Here is a 20022-nt window from a genome sequence, read left to right on the forward strand (position 1 = left end):
ATTTATGTTCACTGTTTGTGATAAATAATGAGATAATTATATTTGAGAATATTAATATCAGGAATATTAAAATCAAGGGGGTTTTTTCAGATGAGATGAGGCTGAGAATCGCCCATTTCAGAATGAATCACCGCCTAGATTTCCTCAACCCCACCTCGCTCTCTTCCGCACCAAAATCCCAAACAAAATATCCCCAACCTTCTACTCTTTCCCCACGAAAACCCATAAATCCAATCCTCCGACTCCGACTCCGACTCCAACTCCATGGCCGCGTCTTCCTTCGTGGAAGCCACCCCGTTGAAATGGAAGCAAACCTTCCCATTTCAGCTCCCCCTCCTCATCTACTCCCAACCAGCACCACCTCCTTCACCAGACCCATTAAATTTGGCAGCGGAATCTTGTATTTAAAGCTCCAAGGCTCCCCTAGATATAGCGTTAAATGCTTCCTTGTCGCGAAGAATAAGCATTTAACTGACCGGGACTTTGACAATTCTGTCTCGCTTTATAATGAAAACTGCCGGAATCCGTTTGAAATTATTGCAAATTCTGTATATAACATCATAAAGGCATTGAGAAAACCCGCGATTGCCGCGGTGCTGTTGGGGTTGCTATTAATGTACGATCCCAATTCAGCGTTGGCGGCCTCTGGAGGTCGAATGGGTGGGAGGTCGTTTTCCTCGCGGTCTTCATCCTCTTCTTCGTCGTCGAGGAGTTATTCCGTGCCGAAGACGTCGAGCCCGGGGTATTCTTACACGGTGCCGTATTATGCGCCATCACCTTTCGGTTTTAGCGGTGGCGGCGGCGGATTCTACGTGGGGCCGGCTGTCGGGGTCGGCGTGGGAGGTGCGTCGAGTTTCTTTTTGATTCTAATGGGTTTCGCGGCGTTTGTCTTGGTTTCGGGGTTTCTTTCGGATCGGTCGGATGGTGGTGTTCTTACTGCTACCGAGAAGACAAGTGTGTTGAAGCTTCAGGTATTATGCAAATTCGATTTTGCTCTTATTGACATGGATTTGAATATGTAATTTCTGTTACATTAGTGAGAACGTTGATGTAAAGTGGTTATATAATTGCTGACTTTTACCATCATAGTTGTTGGTCTTATTAGAATGGTCGATAAAATCTTCTCCTTTGTATATGTCTACGTCCCTTGTTCATGGGATATGCTTCTGGTTTTCATTAATGAAATTTTGATTACTCATAAAACAGAAAAAATGACTGGTCAAATTGAATCATAAGCTAGTATGATATCTCTGACAACACAAACACTAGCAGTATAAACACACCAGCGATTAATTAGGCAGCTCTTCTTCTTTTTTCCCTTGATACGAGCTTGGGTTGTATTTTTATCTAACTTTGTTGCATATTGGTTTTCTCTTGATGAGGGTAAGCTTGGTTTGTGATGGGCCAGGATAGGTGGGTATAAGTCGTATTTTATATTTATTTTTATGAGATGGATTAATTAACATTAAAGCTGTTTTCTGTTCTATGAAGCCACATAATGAGCTCCAAGAAATCACGTATTGATAAGTGCAATCTCATGTGGAGTATGAGTTGAAAAGGCTTGGAGAATTCCTGAAGTTTCTATAGTCAGCATGCTAAAATGTTGGCTGTAGTTTTTTTTTACCGATAAAAAAAATGCTCAGAAAAATATAGAACATTGGCCCCCATAATAGTAACATCAGATCCAATGAAATGATTTTGGCCCCTGTAAGTTGAGTACTTGACAATTTGGAAAATGAGCAAAAGTCAAGGATATTGATTAGAATATGAAAGTTCACGACAAGTATTCTTGCATATTGTGAGGTCAGATTTAGAGAGTTGGTTCTTGGTTGCCTATGAAGTAAAAGTTATATGTTTTCATGTCATTGCAGAGAACATGCTTGTAATAACTTGGGTTATGCACTTAAAATCTTTATTGAAGTTCTGATGGCAATAATTCAGAATTTTTCTCATTATTGTCTTTTCTTAGGCTGGATTGTTGGGCTTGGGGCGGTCACTCCAAAGAGATCTTAATCGGATTGCTGAAACTGCAGATACATCTAGCTCTGGGGTTTGAGCTATGTGTTGACAGGTGGAGCTTCTAAATAAGTATCTTTGTTATTCATATTTAATGAAAAGAAATGTCATCTTTTCTTCATCAAATAGCTAGTGGATATGGTCATCTTAGGCAAATTTAATGTGATGTTTGATCTTACGTATCAAAATATGTGTGTGTGTGTGTGTGATGTTTGATCCCTGAAAAAAATTATACCAACGAACTATACTGGCAGGTAAGTTAGTCATGGATCTATTCTATTCCTGAATTGCTCTGTTTATGTAATCCTGGTTGCCGAAAAGTTATACCTGAAATGGGGACTCACACCCTCTTAAAATCAGGATTTTGAGTGAGAGGTAGGTTGTAATCTTGCAGGTGTATCAGTTAAATTACCGAGATCGCGAGCACTCATTGGATGAGCTTAGAGTTTTCTTTTATAACACTTTGCTCCATTGGTCGATTGTAATAGAATCCAAATTCAAATGGAATGAATATTCTTGAACTCGTTGTTTCCTTAGCAATCATGCCTAGGTGTTGCTCTTGTATATGTCCCATGTACTTTGCCTATTCCTCATCAAGAAAATCTGTATTTATTGATAAAAAAAATACCGAGGGCGGAAAAGGGAAAAGAGAAGTAATTTTGTAAATTCAAACCCTATTCTGAAGGTGAGGTGATGTCCAATTCTTTTTTTTTTTTTTTTTTTGATAGGTAAAAAGAAGTTTTATTGATCCACGTAATGAGACAAAACCCGAGTACACAGGAAGTATACAAGAAAGTGCCTAATTACAAACTACGTGCTATTGATAGTAGCGTACAAAACATTAAGGCTCGCTCCATCCCATACAATAGAAGAGGCGCAGAGCAACAAAATATGAAAGAAGAAATCCCTAAAATTGTTCGGAGAGCGTTCCTTATCCTCAAAGCAATGACCATTTCTTTCGTTCCACGTGCACCACATTAAACATAAAGGTACCATCTTCCATACAGCAGCGATTTGGCGATTGCCCCTAATCCCTCGCCAACAAGCCAAAAGATCTATCACCCTCTTAGGCATGACCCATGCGATACCGAGCCTCAAGAAGATTATATCCCACAATACCTTAACTGCTTCGCAATGAAGAAGAAGGTGATCCGTTGATTCGCCGTTGCGTTTGCACATGTAGCACCAATCCATTATGTAAAGTCCACGCTTTCTTAATTTGTTTATTGTTACGATTTTACCATGGGAGGCCAACCAAGCAAAGAAAGCAACCTTGAGAGGAGCATTACTCTTCCAAATGCTCTTCCACAGGAAAGCATTAGGGGAATGGTTCACCAAGGCCTTGTAGTATGAACGAACAGAAAATTTCTTGTTCCCTGTGCATGACCAGAGTAAGCTATCCTCCCCTCCTGCCCTTGTCTACAGCGCATATAAGATTCTGTAGATATCAGTGATGGCTCCCACCTCCCAATCCTGGACAGCTCTAGTGAATCTTACAGACCAATGAATGGAATCAATGGTTCTGCACATATTATCAGCCACTGAGGAGCCCTATTCAGACGCAATCCTAAATAGAGAGGGGAAAGCGGTTTTCAAAGCAACATCCCCGCACCATATATCATGCCAAAACCTTGTTCGCATGCCCCTTCCCACCAAGAACCTGCAGTTGACTAGAAAATCATCCCAACTATTCCGGATCAGTTTCCAAACTCCCACTCCATATGCCCCTCTGACTTCCTTAGAGCTCCACCCTCCCCAGATGCTCCCATATTTAACATCTAAGATATTCCTCCAAAGAGTGTCCCCCTCATGATGGTAACACCATAGCCATTTCCTGAGAAGTGCCTTGTTAAAGGTTCCCAAATTTCTTAAACCCAGCCCACCACAAGACAGTGTGGTGCAAACTTTATCCCATTTGATCAGATGAAATATCTTTGCATCCTCTAGCTCTCCCCATAAAAAATCACGGAAAATCTTCTCCAATCTAGTCGCCACCCCTACCGGAATAGGGAATAATGAAAGAAAGTACGTTGGAAGGTTGGATAACCTACTCTTAATCAAAATGATTCTCCTGTCCTTAGATAAGTAAAGTCTCTTCCATCCCGCCAGTTTGCCTTCTATTTTCTCAATGATCCCTTCCCACATTACCTTAGATTTGTGAGGGGCCCCCAAGGGGAGTCCGAGGTACTTCATAGGCAAAGATGAAACTTTGCATCCCAATAAGGCAGCTACCTCATTAAAGTTGTTAACCAAGCCAATAGGAACTACTTCCGACTTAGATAAATTCACCCTAAGGCCAGATACAGCTTCAAAGCAAAGTAGAAGTGCCCTTAGAGAGCGAATCTGATCCAGATCTGGGTCACAAAAGATCAAAGTATCGTCGGCAAAGAGAAGATGGGAGACTGTCAATCTTCCATGCGTAGAACCTCCCATCGAGAACCCCGAAATGAAGCCCCCATCCAACTCCCCTTCCAACATTCTGCTCAACACATTCATAACTAGGATAAATAATAATGGGGATAGTGGATCCCCTTGATGCAATCCCCGAGAGCTGTTGAAGAAGCCTTTAGGAGTGCCATTAACCAAGACAAAGAATCTGACGATTGTAATACAGTGCTTTATCCACTAACACCATCTTTCCCCGAAGTTGTACCTACCAAGAATATACAACAAGAAATCCCAGTTCACATGATCAAAAGCCTTTTCCATATCCAATTTACACAATATACTAGGAATGCCAGTTCTAATTCTGCTCTCCAAGCATTTATTGGCAATGAGGACCGAATCTAGTACTTGCCTTCCTTTCACGAAAGCAATTTGGGACTTCGAGATGATCTTCTCCATGACTTCACTCAGCCGCTTCGCTAACACTTTAGTGATAATCTTATAAACCCCACTTATCAGGCTTATGGGCCGGAAATCATTCACTTCCACCGACCTCGCCTTCTTGGGAATGAGAGCAATGAAAGAGACATTAAGGCTCTTCTCGAATTTCATAAAGGAGTGAAATTCACTAAAAACCCTCATTAGATCCTCCTTAACAATGTCCCAACAGGCGTGGAAGAAAGCCATTGGAAAACCATCTGGTCCTGGGGCTTTATCTTTGTTCATACCTTTTAGTACACCAAGCACCCCATCTTCTTCAAAAGGCCTCTCCAGGGAAACCGCACTTGTGTGATCAAGGGAATAAAAAACAAGCCCGTCTACCTTAGGCCTCCAAAGGTATTGTTCTGTCAACAACTTATCATAGAAATGGACAATATGATCCTTGATAGCGTCTCTACCCAATAAAACCCTGCCCTCCTCATGAAGAACCTCAATGGCGTTATTCCTTCGATGAGAATTTGCAACTCTGTGAAAGAACTTTGTACACCTATCCCCTTCCTTCAACCAAAGTGCTCGTGATTTTTACCTCCACGAGATCTCCTCTATAAAGGTGATTTTTTCTAACTCAGCAACTACCGTCATTTTTCTTGCCCTGTCATCAGCCGATAGAGCCTTATCCACCTCTTTCTCATCCAGTTGTTGTAGTTCCTTAAAAAGTTTGTCCCGCTGATTGTTAATGTTCCCAAAAACTTCCCAATTCCAAATTCTTAGATCATTCTTTAAAGCTTTAAGCTTCCCGGCTAAAATAAAACTAGGAGTGCCCGTGAGCTGATATGAGGTCCACCACGAACTAACTTTTTCTATAAACCCATCCACCTTCAACCACATGTTCTCGAACTTGAAGTATCTCCAACCCTCAAGAATACCCCCACAATCAAGAAGAATGGGGAAATGATCCGAACACAACCGTGGAAGCCGTTTTTGGCATAATGAGGGAAAGTGGACCTCCCAAGACGGAGAAACAATGAACCTGTCCAATCTTGACCAGGCCTTTCCGTTTGACCAAGTGACATCCCTCCTGCTAGAGGGAGATCCACCAAGTCTAACTCAAAAAGAAGAGCTGAGAAATCTGCCATAGCTGAACCCGTGCTAGAATCTCCCGAACGCTCACTCGAAAACCGAGTGATGTTGAAATCACTCCCGATACACCACGGAAGCTCCCACCAACTACAAAGGCCAGCTATCTCGTCCCAGAGAAGTTTTCTGCTACTGCCGTCATTTGGCCCGTAAACACCTGCGAAACCCCAATTAAAACCATCATCCACATTCGAAAAAGCACAAACTACCGAAAAATCCCCAATGCAATCCTCCACAAGATTAACTACTCTCTTATCCCACAATACCAGAATACCCCCTGAAGCACCCTTAGAAGCAAGGGAGGTCCATCCTGCATAAGAGCAATTCCACAAACTTCTGATGATGTACCTATCAATAAACTTTAGTTTTGTCTCCTGCAAACAAATAACGTCCGCCTTCCAATCCCGCAATAGATTCTTCACTGTAAGGCGCTTGTTCGGGTCATTCAAGCCGCGAATATTCCATGAAATAATCTTGGGCTTCATGGATTGCCCAGATTCACCCTATCCTTGTGCCGCCCCTTGCTCGCATTACCCTCCCGTGCATCATAGTTTATAGAGCAGGTAAGTCTCCTAAGTTCCCTATCCTTCTTAGCTGCAGATCTGGCTAGCAGAGGCTGGTTAGCCTTTATTGCAATGAAGAGAGCTTGCAACTGATCCTCATAACCCTCACAGGTCAAACCTAGGAAATGGCGCATATCGTTAACCTTCTGAAGGATCCAATCATCCCCAGGAGTTGCTGGTGGCAGCGAATACAGAGGACGAGGCATATCCCCGAGTTCACGCGAGTCAGTTAGTTGCACATCAGTCCCTAACTCCTTACACACTAATTGAAGTTCTGACCCAAAAGAGGAGCCTACGTCCGAGACCCTCCCATCAAAAGAAGAATCATCAGTGTCTACCAACTTTGTGCACAAGACCTTTGAAGGAGTCTCAGAGAGACCAAGAAGATGCAAAGGAGCTTCTGAAGCCTCCCCCGAGACTGGCCTAGATGAAACCAACAGCTCCAAGTCACTAGCATTGTCATATGAGGGCATGGGTTTCTCGGGAGGAGAAACCGCGGGGTCAACGATGACCATCGGCCCGTTCTGTGGCTGCAGCGAGGTGTTGGAGGCCCATGAACAGCAGGCGACGTCCAGGGGTAGCTCGGAAGGAGAACCCGCGAGGTCGATCGTGGCCATCGGCTCGTTCTGTGGCGGCGGTGAGGTGTCGGTAGCCCGAGGACAACCGGCGACATCAAATACGACTAACGCGGGAGGAGGCTCCCGAGCTACCGCCTGGAGTTCGATTCCCAAGTCAGAGAAGTCTCCGGCAGCCGTCGGTGATTTTTGTGACGGCGTTGGGTTGGCCAAAAAAGCCACTGGCGGAGACTCGAGGTGGTCGCAAGGCGGAAGCTCGGGGGCCTTTGCCTGCCAGGTAACCCGAGAAGGCCTAACGGGTGCCTGCCTTGGAGTTGGGCTTGAGGCCCGAGTCTGGGGGCACAAGACTTGTGTCCGTGAAGAATGAGACTCGGGTTGAGGCCCAAGTTGAGGCCCGAAATCCTTCTGTGAGTTAAGACACAAAAGGGGGCACACGGACCTCTTATGGGTTGCGCCCAGCCCGTCCATAGCAAGGGGTCCTTTAACCAAAGTTTTAAAAATTGTTTCGTACCAGCCGGTACGGCCGATATTTGCCGTACCGGCCACTGGGCCGGTACAGATACTACCTGTATTTCGTACTGGCTTAAATACCGGCCGTACCGGCCGGTACTGGCCGTTTCGGCCTAAATTTTGGCCTGTACCGGCCGATATTTCGGCCTTCATTTTTTTTTTTTCATTTTTTCAAACTACAAGTTCATTTTTTGACCCCCAATTTAGACTAGATTATTTATAATTTATATATATGTATGTATTTATATATAATTTATTCATATATAAACTATTATTTTAGAATATAATTGTTATATATATTTATATATATAATTTATTCATATATCGACTATCCTGAAACGGTACACGAAACGGTACCGGTACCGAAATATTTCGTTCCAATGCCTTGACCGGTACGCTATCCGGTACGGTATTCAAAACATTGCCTTTAACCCCACTTGTCCTTGTCCTTTCATCCTCCTTTCTTATAGTATTTGAGTGAGCAGGAAATCCCGATGTCCGGCTGCCCAGTCCCATCACCATGCTCAATCCCAGATCAATTTTATTCATCAAAAAAGAAACTTCCTCTTGTACTCCCGAAGTCTAGCTCTGACAGCCCAAAGGATGCCCTCAACTTCACCAACCTTTTTACATCTGTTAGAATACCCCTCTAGGACTGTTGGGCAAGGACCATACTTCTCACCTCCTCTATGCGTGTTTCCCTTCGGCTCCATGGAAGCAGCCAAGATAGAGGCATATGAGGCTGGGGACCTTGAATCCGAGACGAAACCAGAACTCCCATCCCTATGCGTAACACCCTCTGGTTGCACAACCACACGTTCAGCCACCTTTCTGAGATGATAAGCAAATCCCTCCCAGCCAGACCCCTTAGCTCCTTCAGGAACAATCAATGAGCCCCTTCTCCTGCCATTATTGAGCTTCTCCAAAAGCAGGTAACAGCCTCTAGCATTTCTATGATGCTGCAGAGTGAGTATCCCATTTTCCACTCTCAACTTCCTGAAAAAACCTTCGCGCTGATGGGAGTTAATGGCTTCCCCCACCATCCTAGCTAACCAAGAGGCAGCCCCCCCATTAATGAGAAGAAATAGAGCCATGCGACGATTTCTTTCACTAATACGATAGCTATTTGCACCCGTCTTCATGAAAATAAAAATTTTTGATTCAACCGTGAAACAACAAATTTCTTCCATTAGAGATTGCTAAAAAAAGTAGAAAATTAACTAGAATAAAGGTAAAAAAAAGGGGAGATGCAAATGAGGGGAGGGGGAATGCTGAGAATCAACTCCGGCGAGGAGTGCCGGAGAGGAGGTTGCGTGCATGCATGCAGGCAAAAGATTTTTGTACGGAGAGAAAACACCTATAAGATAAAACACTACATGAAGGGAATAGGCACGAGGTGAAGGGAAGATAATATTGGGAATCATATAGAATAATTCAAATAGTTAATTGCGAAAATGCACCAACTGTCATAAATTTTAAAATGAAAATTAATCATCTAAAGTTTTAATAGGTATAGTGCATTCTTTAGTAATTCCATTGATTACCTAAGTTTAAGAAATAATTAATCACCACAAATGTTGAAGTTATAGGTTCTCCCTCTCTCTCTCTCTCTCTCTCTCTCACCTTTTTTTTTTTTTTTTTTTGTTTTTAGGTTCTTTAATGTTATGTATTAAAAAAAAAAACTTTAATGTTAGTAGATTCTTTACCTAGATTGTGATACCCATATGATAAAGATAAGGGTAGGTGGTGTATGAGATTTCACATTGCTTGAGAATTAGAAGTTCTTGCTCTTTATAAGATTCCAATGGAGCTCCAATTCTATTATTGACTAGTCTTTTTGGAGTATAGGCAATGTAGTTTGGGTCTTCCATTGGGGCGTTACGAATAGTATCATAACCTATCCTAACCAGAAATGTTTGTGATATCCCATATGATAAGGATAAGGGTATGTATATGAGATTCCATATTGCTTGGGAATGAGAAGTTCTTGCTCTTTATAAGATTCCAATGAGACTTCAATTGTATCATTGACTAGTCCTTGGGACTTGAGCCGTGCCACCTACGATGGACTGGCTCGACGAGGACATAGGGAATTTAAGGGATGTAGATTGTAATACCCCATATGATAAAGATAAGGGTAAGTGGTATATGGGATCTCACATTGCTTGGGAATGAGAAGTTCTTGCTCTTTATAAGATTCCAATGGGGCTTCAATTGTAGAATTGACGAGTTCTTTTAGAATATAGGCTATGTGGTTTGGGCTTTCCATTGGGCCATTACAAATGGTATCAAGATTGAGTAAGGTAGGAACTGTTGAAGACTATTTTTAGTGAGTGGATCTTCCATGCAGAGTACAGGGTTTGGTGACTTTGTTTGTAGATTTGGTAGGGATTCCTCATATACGACAACCATGAGTATGCTGTACAGTGACTAATGCATATGGGTTTCTATTCTGCATAGTTTTTTAATTCCTACGATGTCACCACTACTCTGCCATAGGTCTATCAATATAACTATGGGTTGTCATCCTCTTAAAAAAATCTTTAATGTTATGAAGACCAAGACTTAGATTGGGTTTTTCTGAAGACAAGGTTATTTCTTCTATAAGTTGGGCTGAGGTGATCTTGTAAAATGAGTGTGTGATATTCTTCCTTTAATCAATAAAATTTCTGATTATGGAATAGATGAAGGAAGTTTTCTATTATTGAATACGTTAGGGAGTGTCAAAAATTTAGAAAAGGGAAGCTCGAAATACAGTTGAAAAGAAAGGCTGCCTTCTTGAAGAGATAATGCACTCTCTTTAAATCAACCTTGGGCCATAGGACAGCTGGAGTGGGAATCCAAATTCTTTCTTTAAAAAATTTATTTTTTCCTCATCTAGATGAGAGAGTTGCTTTATTTTACTGATAATTGATACAAATTGAGTTGAAATTGTGGAAAAAGTTTATTGAATCCAGTGACAATTTAGACAGAAATGTACAATGGATTATGCAAATAAATAAACAATCCTGTGAATTTGAATGCTGTAGAGACAGTTCGTGACTTTAGAAAAGTTTCACATATGTATGTCTGTCTACGGAATGTGCTGTAGCTCAAGATACTATTATTTTATGTTAATTCACACTAGTGTGCTGATAAAGAATTCTCCAAATGGCCTCAAAATCATGAAAATATTCCTTTTAGTGATTCAAGAATGGTCATCACCATAATGTTGACTTGTCCAGATATGGGACTGATTTTCTGATCATTCGTAACATCCCCCGAGGTATTTGATTTGGTGGCAAGAACATGTGATGTCTACTTATTGTATTGCTTCTTAATTTGTCTGACGTTGTCATATCATTAGCCCATCTCATTTAAGATGGAAATAAAAGACAAATATTTCTTCTTATAACATATGTTTTTGGTCATAATTTTGTCTTCTTACGACTGCTTCATCTAAGACTTCTCATATGAAACATGAAAAGCTGGAGCTTTCTTGTTATTTTGGTGGCTGTTAATTGTCTTAAATTTCTGACCGTCTTTCTTCTGGATGCAGAGACAACGCTAGCTTTGCTTCGGCATCCTGATTATTGTATCTCAGGTTATTCATCTGTAAGTTACAAACCATCTTGTAGAAGTTTATCTATTGAACCAAAAAATCACAGTTAGGTTCTATGTTTTTCTAACAAACAAGCGAGAGAAAGAAGGGGGCAGGGGAGTGTCGCGCACTAGTATGCTATGGTCACACACAGCACGTAGACACCACTCAAGGACAGTGGTAATTTTTTAGACCTGTTGAGTGATTAAATTAAAAAAACATCTCTTTTGTAGATTTACGTATGTAATAAGTAACAATTTATGTAGTTTATCTTGACATTTTGGATTTTCTCTTACTCATAAAAAAAAAATCTTGACATTTTGGATTTTGCATATCTTTATCGATCTTTTTTGTTTTTTTATTTTTTTTTCCTTCAATTTAGTTTGACTAGATCTCAGCAATGTTGAAACATGCATACTTATGCCATTCTTGCAGGTGGATTTAAAGAAGGGCATGGAGGATGGAGAGAAACGCTTTAATCAACTTTCTATTGAAGAACGGGGTAAATTTGATGAGGAAACACTTGTCAACGTGAACAACATTAAAAAGCAAAGCACAGCCAGTCAGAGATCTAATGGATTCAGCAATGAGTACATAGTGGTAAGGTCAACTTTTAGATGGGGCACACCTGAGGCAAAATTCCTTTGTGATTTTTGAATTCAGGAACACTGGGTCTACTATGTTACAATAATGTAAACTTTTAACTATGTTTAGTAGCACAGCTACTTTATAAAAGGATGTAGGTTCGCCTTTTTGTAGTTAGGTCTCAGATGTTTCAATTTTTATCATGGAGAAAATATGGCGCTACTCTTTTCTGGTGGTGGGTTATCATTGTAGAGTCAATCTAGGTTGGGCATACTTTACTGACATTAGAGCCACACCAAGTGCCCCATTAAAATGAACACAATAAATTTTAAATTAATTTTTGGCTGATCGCAACCACTTTAGGTCTTCCTGTTGAGAGGTTAATAGACCATAGATGATTCAATCTCGACATTTGTTAAGCTTCTATGCCTTTTCCAAACATCATAATAGATCAATCTACAAACCTGACCTATGGGAATATTATGGGATTGTGAGGGCCAGATATAGCAACAGCTATGTTTTGTTAGTGAGGTGAGATCACCTCAGATTATCTCACTACTATTCACTAATTTTTTACTACTATTCATTACTTTGTCACTACTATTCACAGATCATTTGAGATCACCTCAACATCTAAACGTATTTTTATACAGAGCTCCAAGGGAAGGTTTCCACCATGTATTTTTCTTTTTTGTTTTTAGCTGTTCACATTATCCTTGTGATAAGAGAGACCTCCTTGGCATGCCTTTGATAGTAAATGTGTTAGGTTACCCGATCTTATGACTCTGAGACCGCAAAGCCGGTTTGTCTATGCTTCTCAATCCAAGTGCTCCTTGGACCTCTTATAGACTTATAATAAATCAGCCTCTTCACAGCTGGGTTCATTTGCTCTCAGTTAGCTAGTCGCAATCTTATGGAAGAGATAGCATGTTATGCTCTTTCAATGCATTTGTTTCATCTAAAAAATTTAATGCCCAAATTGCATGAAGTGCTTGACAGCCATGCTTTAATATGGTAACCTGATATGCATATTCTCTGATCATGGCATCTATAACCGTTTGGCCTATTTCTAGGACAAAGGATCATTGCAATTAGAAATGTAAAATTCTCTTTTGCCATTTCTGTGACATAATGAGCTTTTTGTTGGACAGATAACAATCTTGGTGGCTGCTGAAGGAGTACATAAGCTGCCCGCCATCAATGGCAGTGGGGACTTGAAAGAAGCCTTGCAAAAGCTTGGATCCATTCCCTCGAGCAAGATATTAGTAAGAATGAGAACATTTCTGCAATTATTACTTTTATATTATTTATTTTTTGTGCCTGATATCTCTTTTGTTTTCATGCAGGCAGTTGAGGTATTGTGGACCCCTCAGAATGAAAATGACACGTTGTCGGAGCGGGAACTTCTCGAGGATTATCCACTTTTGAGGCCTCTGTAATAGTATTTCAACGGACTACCTTTTCCCATGCAGGAAGAGGTATGAGCTGAACTGCTCATTGGATTTAAAATGACATTTGAGTAAGAAAAAATTGTCTATAGTCCACAGAAATGATATTTGTCTCATCTCATATTTGATAAGATAGTTTCTTAATGTACTGAATTTGTAAGCTTTTAGGAACTGGTCTGTATATTTTACATTAAAGCCTCAGCTTTCTTTCACCCAATTGTTCATTCTGCCATCCATTTGAGTTGTAAAGGTGGACGTTGGTATTTTCACTTTATAATATATACCATGAATGATGTTTTTAATCTTGACAGAGATGTATATTATTTCTGAGCATCATTATTTTCCTTCTCTATTTCATGTCTCTCAATTTTCCTTCTCCATTGCTGGACAGAATCTTATTAATATCTTCATTGTAATTATATACAACTATTGACACACTGAATCCATCCTCTGTGGAACTTCCTTTTCCTTTTACCCTTTCTTTGTTTTTATGGTTTTGCTTAAATGGAGTTGGAAAACATGAGTTGGACCCTTGATGTACTTTTGGCAAGTTGCGGTGTACTTGTGGGGATGATCCAAGCCAATGGTAGCAGATGCCAGATGGAGATTGTGCATCATGAAATTTTGCATTTTCATTATTGATTCGAGTTTGGATTGAAGCTTATCGACCTTCCCATGTGGAATATTCTCTGTGTGCTTGTTTGGTGTAGGAGTATAAAGCTAATTTATATTGAAGTCCACCAGATCCTTTTAATCAGCATATTGGATTCATCGACTTTAACTCTGACATAGTCTCCATGCCAAAGTCCAAATCAGTTTTTGCCCTGAAGTCCATAATACAAAGCAAAGTTAGTGGTGAAAATGAGTTTTTCCCATTGTTGGCAATGTATTATTAATTAACTCCCTCCTAATTTCGTGTTGGGATCGCTAGTTTGAACTTTTAAATGTTGAGTTGTGTGGAGTTGAGTTTCGGGTTGTATGAGTCAAGGTACGTGTTGTGTTGGTCGGGCTCTAGTATTTCTAATGTATCCATCAGCTAGGGGCATTTTGCCTGGCCAAGAATTCTGCTTGCGTTTAATGTCATGCGGATGAGGGTCTTGATATTTTGGAATACTTGGGGCTTAGATTCAGGCTACTTGCAAATGGCGTGGTTTAGTGGGTAAGGGTTGCATCCGAGTAGGAGAATGACAAGGACATGACACCTTTGGTTTTCTAAATTTCTTTAAAGCCCCTCACCTTTTCACTTATTTTGGAATTGTGTTTACCTAACAATCGCCTCTCTTTCTGGCTTTACATGACTGTGATCATCAAGGTCAAATGAAATCTTCATTTTTCAGACTAATTTCATCTAACCATTTTTAAACTATGATCATCACCTTTTGCTCTCTTTCTACCAATTTTTTAAGAGTAATACATACAATCGTAAAGTGTGTAAACGCCGTATAATCACTTTGAAAAAAGAATGAGATTTACTGTTAAAAATTAATTTTTTTATATGAGTTTCATATTTTATTTACTTTTTTCAAAACGATTACGTGATAGTTGCACAATTTACAGTTACAAATATCTTTTCTCATTTTTTAAATACTGCCCGGAGACCATACAAATTAATCACTGCAAATTTTTATATATAGGAAATAATATCCCCATGAACTTGAGGCCGTCAAGTACTTTGAGATTGGAAGTCGAACAAGTATATGAAGATTGAAGGGTGCATGCATGCATGGGGACAGATAATACATTAGTATGGGTCCCATTATCAATAAAAAAAATGGATGTGATGAAACGTATTAACGTAACATGCATGGGACACCAACCCCCGGCCGCCTAATTATTTTCCAAAAATATCAAAATTTTCATTTTTCAGCATCTATGCGGTTGATTTTCAACAACTTTGAATAACATTTAAATATGGCTTCATTACCTAATCTATGAACATGTTGAATCTTACCAACGCTAAACATTTTCATTAAACAATGTGTTTCCTTCACTAGAATTATGTAAGATTGAGTAGGAATTTGTTGTTGCTTCTTGAAGTTACTTTATCATCATCAAGCAATCACTCTCAAGAATGATGTAAGATATGCCCCTCTGTATGTAGAATTGGAGACCTCTGAACATTGCTAAGAGTTCAACTGCTTCCGGTTCTGCAACTTCATGCTTTGTTTTATTGACAGCCAAAATGACCTATCATCTCACCTTTCTCATCTCTTAGTATCGCCCCTACTCCTACCTTATGTTGATTGAAAAATATACCTCTATTAACTTTCAATTTAAGGAAACCAGGAGGATGGGGTTGCCAGCTACATTGAGTCTTCAGCTAATTTAGCTTGGAATTAGGCATCAACTCCTTATGAAATTTCTACAAAGATCGACTAGGAGTGAGATCAATTTTCTCATGCATCATCTTGTTTCTTCTAAACCAGAATCCCCAAGCAATTAGAAAGAACAAAGCTAAATCTTCTAATGTCCCTTTTTTCTTTGAGCTCCAATACTAGATCTAACAGCTATTCCTTATTTTCTAGCAATGTAGACAAGTACTTCCAAGTGTCTTTGATAGAGGGGCAGCTGCTCATTGCTTGGCTCGTTATGCTTGGAATGTGGATGATGTTGTCATGTGGGGGCAGTTGTTCCTATGCCTATTTTTCAAGCTGGGTAAGAACTTGATGTAATCCCTATGTTTTTAATGGAGTTTTCATATCCAAAAGAAAAATATGGCTTCATCTGGACCTACCCTGTATAATGATGACGGAGCTCAAAATAAATGTTTTAAAAATGAACAAGTAAAATTAAAAGAATGGTGAATATTATTTGGAAGGTAGAAAGTCGGATAGATTTGGAATAAGAAAAAATATAAAATTTTTATCTCATCTTATTATTATATATTTTTTAAATTTTAATTTAATTTTTTTAAATTATAAAATAATAATAATATTTTAAATTCTTAAACAAAATACGAAATCCTGAAGTCATCAACTCTGCCGTACAGCTCCTGCTTTTTCTTGAGCCAACAACTCAAAATTAGGTGACCTTTCGAGAAGTCATACCATGCATAGGTGTAAAGATCACTGATATTTATTTGTTTATTTATTTTCCTCTTTCTTTATGAAGGCAAAGTGACTTTTGCTGCTGTGGACCTAAATCGCAAAATGATAAGGAACCAAACTTCACATCATGTCGTCGTCATCATCATCATCGTATCATTAATACGAGAATAGATACAACAATCGAAAAAGTCAAAAAAAAAAAGAAAAAAAAGTTCAGTGCTTTTCAATCAGTGATCTCTCTCTCTGAACTCCACATTTTTTCCATTCGACCAACCTTTTAACTTAGTAACGATGATAATGCTTGTCGTTTATGAAAAAAAAAAGAGTTTGAATCAAAGTTTGCCAACTTATTCACGTCTACTTTTGCAAACATGCAACGCCTTTAATCCGCTAGATATTTTACAAAAAACGAGGCAGATCTTTCCCTGTTCCTTAAAAGACAATCGTATCTTCGGTTAAGAATACAGCTTTAAACTACGTTTGGATAATAAAAATATTTAAAAAATATTAAGAATATTTATAAACAGTAATGAAAATGTAATAAAAAAATAATAATAATAAAATAATAAATAATAGATAAAAAATAAAAAATAATAAAAAATAGATAAAAAATAATAATAAAGTAAAAAATAATAGTGAAAGTACTTGAGGTACTCTTAATACCCAAACATAACCTTAATCTGATCAGATCTTTGACAAGACATTAAAAAAATTCTTCACTTGAGCCAACATATTGCTACATGTAAAATATGAAAAATACTATTATGTTTACTTATTTTGACACTTTTATTTAATTATTGGTCAATTTTTTTACTTAATAATTAAGAAAATAATTTTAAATATATTGATATATTTTTTTATTTTTTAAATATATTAAAAAAATATGAAAAAAATTTTTTAACGCTGGACAATAAGCCCAACATTTAAGATAGGACAGCATAATAGTCGCATCCGTAAAATATTAGTATACCGTTTAGATTTGTTCTTTTATTTTAATTGCTTATATATTTAATTATTTTTTATTCAATAATTAAGAAAATGAATTTTAATATATTGATGTATTTTTATTTTTTAAAAATATTAAAAAAATATGAAAAACATATAAATATAAATTTATATTATGCGACACGCTCAGCAATTATTACTGCATGACTCATTGATACATTTGGTCTGCATATTTGTCATTGAAACTCAAGTAAACTCAGTCATAAGGCATGGACTTTTCTGTGCATTTAAATTAGTGAAAAAATTCAACTAACAAGTGAAAAAATTCAACAAGCCTATAGATTCCTAAACCAGTCACGGACCTAACACCTCAATTTGGATATATAAACCGAGTCAGAGATCGGGACCTAATGACTTCATCATCAAAAATTTTTTAAGCACGAGATGAGACATCACGAGATGAGATTAGTGACCCCGAAAAGTAGTAGTAAACAGGTACAATTTTGTAAAATTTAAGGTTGTTTTTTAATGTTAAATTAAATTAAAATTTAAAAAAATTGAATTATTTATTATATTTTATATTAAAATTAAAAAAAATTATAATAATAAATTAAGATAAATTAAAATAAATTTGAGATCCAAACTTACCGACAAGATTACGAGGTGCATGGGTTTGTGTGTTGTTTTAATATGTCAGAGAGAAGTTGTGTGAATTGAATGCGCGGACCATCCCGTGTTGATGGAACTATCTTGGTCATGTGGATGTGGCCACATTACAATTTGATGATCAGAACGCATGGAGAAGGACTTCTCCTTCAATCCGCTCTTACCAAATACCTCAAAACAAGGGCATTGTACAGTTGAGTTTCCAATAGTCGGTGAGAGATATGGGAATCGAGATGGGCACTCCAAGCTGAACTTGGATGAAATTGTAAAGTTTTTTTTTTCTTTTTTTTTTTTTTTTTTTTAAGGTGAATTTATGAAAATCAATTTTCCACCATTATTATTTTTTATCTAGTTTTGTACTCCAAATTAAAACTTTTGGTTCTACTCACTCATCCTTCTCCTCCTGGAGGGTGGGGGTTGGATACATTTTCTCTTTTAGGGGTAGGGATAGTTTATCTTTATTTTAATAATACTCTCAGTTGAAAGTTTTTAGAAGTTAAGATAATGTCTGTCGTAAAGAAATTTATGTGCAAAGAATCTTACAACAAATAGTAATATGGCTTGTATCTTGAGTCATAGTTATAACTTACTTCCTTCATGGAATGAAATGATGTCTATTTTCTAAAAAAAAAGTTTGGTAGGTTCTAATAGGTAACTGTGAGGTTTCGGCCTAGCTTTGGACAATTTTGCTCAAAATGCAACAGACACAAAGCCCATAAAATAAAATAAAATAAAAAAACAAATTAAAAATGGCACCAAAGAATTTATTCGGTTTCATAATTTATGGATCCTAAGATTAAGGAATGAGCCATATTGATATTCTGTGTAAGGATACAACGACAAAAAAGTATGCGTTACTTTTGAGTATGTTTAGGGGATGACTCTTCATTTTCATTCCTGCTTGAGCTACTACTGCCTCAAATTCTCGAATAGGAAAATACGAAAGCTTCCACACACTCTCTTAGTGCTAAAAAGATGGTTGATCCCACTAATATAAAGGAAATGTTAAGAGGTAGGGCTGAAAAACCGACCGGTCGGTTCGGTTTTGGGCCCAAACCGAGACCGACCGGTCGGTTTGTTAGAGACTCAAAACCGGCCGAAACCGACCGAATGAGGGTGTGAAAACCGACCGGTTCGGTTACCGGCCGGTTCATGGTCGGTTTGTCGGGTTTGGGCCGGTTTGGGCCACTGTGTTTGGGCCGGTTTTGGCACTGTTTGGGCCATTTTAAGACCCAATTCAACCTCTTTTTCAGCTCATTTTGTTATTCAAAATCATCTACTACAAAGACTTTTTTTTTTCCAAAATTTTTAAAATTAATTAATTAAATCAATTTCTTTTTAATTTTAATCATGCCATGCATATATTATTAGTAACTAATAACTATTAACTAGTAACTACTACATATATACTACTTATATTTTATAGTCTTATTATCTTATATACTAAATTATTAATTACTAGATAAATAAAAAAAACTCCACTAGATGTTTAATACACATTACAAACAAAATTAAATTGTCTTAAGCAACAAATAACAATTGTTTTTGAATAAAACTCAAAAAATCTTCATTCTTCAGTCTGCAGTCTTCGACTCTTCAATCATCAATAGTTGTGATGTATGATGCTCCTAACTCTATAAGAAAACACCAAATAATCAAATTATCAATATTAATAAATTAGGATAATGAAAACAAATTAAATTAAATAATAAAAATAAATGAATATGGAATTGAATGAGAAAAAGTTAAAAACACATTACCAGATTCTACTACAAAGCTCTCAACATTATCCATGGAGTCTCGAATATCAATTGGCGTTGACGGATGTCGCAACCAATTCTGAGTACAAATAAGTGCCTCAACAGTTCTTGGAGCCAAGGAACTCCGAAAAGGATCAAGTACCCGACCTCCCGTACTAAATGCGGACTCTGATGCAACCGTGGAAACAGGCATGGCTAACACGTCTCGTGCAATTCTCGCAAGTATAGGATAGTTAGGCTCATTCACTTTCCACCAATTCAACAAATCAAAAGATTGACTGAATGCCTCACAACCATTTGATAAATACCGATCAATCTCTGTTTTGGTAGATGTAGATCCAGATGCAGTCGATGCTTGCAACCA

General features: G+C 38.2%; 1 pseudogene across 1 annotated transcript; it reads left to right on the plus strand.

Annotated features, from left to right (window-relative positions):
* The first annotated feature begins 97 nt into the window (after window positions 1–97).
* On the plus strand, window positions 98–13592 carry LOC121262435 (annotated as a pseudogene). The gene is made up of 6 exons (XR_005940104.1): window positions 98–971; window positions 1970–2071; window positions 11166–11221; window positions 11643–11807; window positions 12944–13057; window positions 13139–13592. The product of XR_005940104.1 is annotated as an uncharacterized LOC121262435 (transcript).
* Window positions 13593–20022: the final 6430 nt, after the last annotated feature.

The sequence above is a fragment of the Juglans microcarpa x Juglans regia genome, chromosome 4S (assembly GCF_004785595.1).
Source record: "Juglans microcarpa x Juglans regia isolate MS1-56 chromosome 4S, Jm3101_v1.0, whole genome shotgun sequence".
In the NCBI taxonomy this organism is placed as follows: Eukaryota; Viridiplantae; Streptophyta; class Magnoliopsida; order Fagales; family Juglandaceae; genus Juglans; species Juglans microcarpa x Juglans regia.